Source organism: Delphinapterus leucas, chromosome 15 (genome assembly GCF_059928025.1).
Source record: "Delphinapterus leucas isolate spDelLeu-1000000601 "Yukka" chromosome 15, BTC_Dleu_Yukka2, whole genome shotgun sequence".
Lineage (NCBI taxonomy): Eukaryota > Metazoa > Chordata > Mammalia > Artiodactyla > Monodontidae > Delphinapterus > Delphinapterus leucas.
Genome location: NC_143143.1, coordinates 62,958,767 through 62,963,783, shown reverse-complemented (window position 1 = coordinate 62,963,783; position 5,017 = coordinate 62,958,767).

The following is a 5,017-nucleotide window of genomic DNA, read 5'->3' as shown; positions in this document are numbered from 1 at the left end:
GCACAAATTAAGCACTTACTGTGTGCCAGCCTCGGTACTAAGTACCTCAGAAAAAAGATGATCTCATTTAAATAGCCTCACACTCATTTTAGAGTATTATTATTATTATCCATTTTATAGATGGGAAAACTGAGCATCAGAAGGCTAAGGGGTCCAATGAGTCAACCAAGTGACAGTGATGGAATGTGAGCCCCATTCTCCTGACTCCAAAATTCTTGCTCTTTAATGACCTCCTGATGCCAGAGTTGAGGTTGGTGATGTATAAAGCTGTCCTGTGGCAGGGGAACCTCTCTATAGAATGCTGCCTGATTGTTTTTAATACGGAGACATTGGCTGTTTCCCTTACTGTCTGGCAGATAGGGTTTCCAGGAGCCGTGAGATGGGGCGTGGGGAGCAGCTGCTTTGAGCAGACAATACACGGCCAAGATCTAGGTTTCATTGGATGTATAGTCACTGGGCTTTATTTCTAGAAACCAAGGGCTTGTCTGTAAAGAACTGATTTGGGAGCTTCCTTGCTCACTTTGTGGGCTGCTGCTGCATCCGTGCCTCCCCAGCTTGGACCTGAAGGCACGAGGTGCCTAGTATTTCTGCAAAATCTCTATGGCAGCAGGAGCCTCACTGCCCCTCAGCCACGTCTCCAGCCTCACCTACACAGGAGGACACGGGAGAGTGTGGAAGACATTACTGTGCTCAACGATATACCTGTTTTTCCTTTCCTCCTGATCACACTTCCCTACCCCTTGAGGTCAGGCAAGATCATGCGACCTGCTTTGGCCGATGAAATGTCAGCGGAAGTGATGTGCTTCTCTTCCTGGTGGAAGCCTGGAAGTGCTGATGCTTGACTCCCTATGGTTTCTTTGTTCCGGGGACTGTGCAGCTTTGGGGCCAAATTCAGCCAGGGCTTCTTCTTGCAGCTTACCAACAGAGGAAGTGTGGTGTGGAAAGGACATGGGCCCTGCAGCTAAATCATCAGGTTTAAACCCCAGCTCTGTCACTTTGCAACTGTGTGACTTTAGGCAAGTCACTGCATTTCTTGGTGCCTCGGTTTCCCCACCTGCAAAACAAGGACCATCCTGGTGGTCTCATGGTGCTCTTATGACATTAAACGAGATCAAGTCCCAAAGCCTCAGTGCTGGGCTCAGCAGGTAGCAAGCAGTCAATAAACGTCTCTCAGGAAGATGAGGCAGGAGGGTATCTTATTTTTGCCTCTTTCATCTCGCCCCTGGGACCTGAGATGTGCCCATCCACCCTTCTGGACCTGGGCAAATCACATGCTGGGAACATAGAGGGGAGGGGGTGGCAAGAGGGCAACTGAAAACTGAGAAAGGAGAGGAGACCCTTGTCATCTTGGTGCATGGCAGTTAGGCTAGAGGGTGGTCTCTCTGGCAGTGTGCAGTCAGTCTGGTGACTTTGAGCTTGCTGCTTCTGAGTCCTGGCCCTCCCCGTGTGCTGCGGAGTTGCGGGGTGGGGGGGACTGAGGCATGAGGGACAAGCCAAGTGAAGGCTGAGGAAAGACTGAGGAATTAAGGTCTCCTCCGGCCCATCCGCAGCATCCTCAGAGGCGTCTGGCATTTTTCAGGCATGAACTGAACCACCCTTCGTGCGGCTGTAGCTACATCTGCCAGGTGCCCCCCGCGAAGACTTGAAGGAAAGAAACACCCAGACCCTGAGGGAGGGTCCTTTGTGGAGACTCACCCCAACTGCAGGGAAAGTGGAATCTTTTATTGAAAGCGTAAAGTTCTCGGCGTGGGGTCTGGGGGCGGCCTGGAATCCGAGAGGCCTCAGTCCTCCAGGCGACTGCCATCCCCCCGCGGGAGTGGGGAGCAGGGCTGACCATGGATGAGATTGTTTGTCAATAGGGGCAATGGCTGGGTCCTTTCTCAGGGTGGGGGCAGGTGAGAAGAGGGTTGGAGGGCTGGAGAGGGGACTGTTGAAGGGCTGAAGGGACTTGGAGGCGGGGACAATGTCAGGACGAGCCTTTCCAGGGCTGGTTCTGGCTTCTTTTGGGGCTGCGGCAGCATCTCTGCCTCTGTCACTCAGGTGCTCAGCACCAGAAGGTCCTTGGAGGGCAGAACAGAGAACCCAGTTAGTGGGTGGGGTAGCTTCTGGCTGCAGCCTCCACAGACAGTCACCTGCCTATGGATCGAGCTAGTCGCATTTCTTGGCAGCAGTAACTCTGAACAGAGGAGACAGCTGGGGTCAAATGGGCCTGAGAATCACCCTGGCCACGTCATCAGCTTGCTGTGTACAGGGGATCCTGGGCAAGACCCCCCCCCCCGCTCCTCATTTCCTTCTTTTCCAAAATAAGAGAAGCAGGCCTGAGCCCCTTCCACACTCTTCCAAAATCCAGTTTTCGTAATTAAAACACAATAATAAATAATAAAAGTAATAGACCTAATCCATAGAACAAATGAATACCCATGAGTCCATACTGATATAAATCATTGAGTAAATAAATAAATGGGGGAGAAGGGACGGCTTTTCTTTACAGCAGAACTCCATTAATAAGTGTAAAAGGAATTACGGAAATAGAAAATCACGATTGGGCAAACAGCACGGTAATAATTGTTGTCAGCAAGAGCCATTAAGGAATGTCCAAATCAGTGGGAAAAGTATAGTGAGAAACAGGATATTTGTGTAGTGTCAAAGAAGTTTAAGTCCCATGAGATGTTTATTAGTCGCAAAGGGAAAACAGTAACTTAGTGGAGAAACCTAGCAGGAACCACCTTAACCACAAGATCAAAGTGAACATCTCCAGGAATGAGACGCTGACGTCGTGTGCCCCGACACAGTGCACAGCATCATTTGGTGGAGTTCTTGCCCAAAATACATAACCTCAATCTAATCATGAGAAAACATCGGTCAAATCCAAATCGAGAGACATCCCACAGAACGGGCCCGACTCATCAGAAATGTGAAGGTCATAAAACACAAGGAAAATTGAGGAACTGTCACAGATTGGAGGACACTAAGGAGGCTCACGTGACTGGAGGCAAAGTGGCACCCTGGACCCTGAACCAGACAAAGGACATTAGTGGGAAACCTGGTGGGTGAGGCCTGTAGATTAGTTAATAGCTTTGTATCAATGTTAATTTCCTGATTTTGATCATGGTACTCAGGTTACAGCAGATGCTAACATTAGAGGAAGCTGGGTGAAGAGTGCTCTGGAACTCTCTGTACTATTTTTGCAATTTTTCTGTAAGTCTAAAGTTATTTCAAAATAAAAAGTTAAAATAAATGGCTAGACCCATATAATAGTTACAATAAGAAGAAGAATAGCTACCATTTACAGAGGGCCTTCAAGATCCTCTGAGTCTTTTGTTTTTCTGAGTGTTTCTTAGAACTAGTGGTTCTTCACCTTTCAGACTCAACACCCGTTTTACATTTTATTATAGGTCTCCATATTATTTCCTTTATTATTCTGAAACAAAATTCATAGACTATACAGTCTACTTACACATTTAAAAAAAAAAACTAGTATAAATTCACTCACCGGAACATAAAGAAGAAATAAGAGGTAAGTAATTTATAATAAAATAATATGTATTTTGATGTGAAATATTGAAACATGATTATTCAGGAGAGAAAGACTCATCCCCACTAATTTCAAAAATCCCCTCAGGTTGGGAGGTGGGTTGCAGTACAGCCCTGGCTGAGAACCACTGGTTTGAGCTGCCTCTATTATTTCAGTGCAAATCCTACCTCTCACCAGCTGAGTGACCTTGGGCAAATGGCCTACCCTCTCTGATACTCAGGACCTTCACCTATGATGTTAGGGCAAACATCAACCAGAGCCCTGGTAAGGCCCAAATGCATACAAAACAGGGCAGGGGGCACTGCACATGCTCAGTAAATGGTAGAAATGATGATGGTGGGGCTGCTGCTGCTGATAAATTTGTGTCAATCCTGTTCATATTTCCTAACCTATTTTTCAAAGTGAATGATAACAGTTAACACTAAAATGCTGTATCTCATTTAATCTGTCACCATAAATTCCATGAGGTGGGTAGTGTTGTTCCCCATTTTCAGATGAGGAAACTGAGGCTCAGAGAGATGCTGAGGTCGTGCAGGAGCTCAAGAGAAGGGAACAGGACCGGCACCCGAGGACTCTCCCACAGCCTGCATCTGACCGCTGCCCACACTGCCCATCCAAGGTCTCTGCCACTTTCCTTGACTGCTCCTCTAAGGTGGTGGGGGGCTGCCCCTGGGCCAAGGCCCAAGCCTGGCATGAGTGTAAGGAGCTGGGCTCTCTGCACACAGGTGGTGGCTATGCAAATAGGTCAATTTTTGGAAAGGAAAGGAAATTGTCAATCTGGGACAAAGGCCCATTCACTCCGCTTCTGGGAATATGTTCTAAGGAAGTACATCCCGAGGCCAGAAACAGTTCTGTCCACCAGGATTTACACTGGAGCCTTCTTTATTACAATGATGACGCTGACAACGATGGACACTTCTAGAATGCTTACTATGTGCCAGGGGCTGTATAAGGCACCTATATGCAGAATCTCCTTTTGACCTAAATGCAGTCCTATAGGTAGGTACTATGATTAGCCCCTTTCTATAGAGGAGAAAACTGAGGCCCAGGGTTACTCAGCTGGAAACTGACAGAGTCAGGATTTGAACCCAGGCCATTGGGCACCAGCACCCTTATTCTTTAACTCCAATCCTCTACTGACGGACCCCCTGATCAAGTAATGTTTAAAAATAAGACTCCAGAAAGATTGGAATGAAAAATAGCAAAATGTTCTAAGTGGTAATTTCTGGGTTGCAAATACATCAAGGAGGATAAACACATGTTTGATTAATCTTTTCTGTATTTTCCAAATTTCAGATACTGAGCACTTGTGTTTTTTGTAGTGGTAGTAGACCCCCTTCATGGCACCAGCCATGATTATAATTAGCGACTATTTCAGGAATATTTACCCAAAGGCCCATCTCCCCACTGGTTGGGGAAGCTTTGCAAGGGCCAGGATTGTGCATGTTTTTGTTCACTGCTGTATCCCCAGCCCTTTGGGAG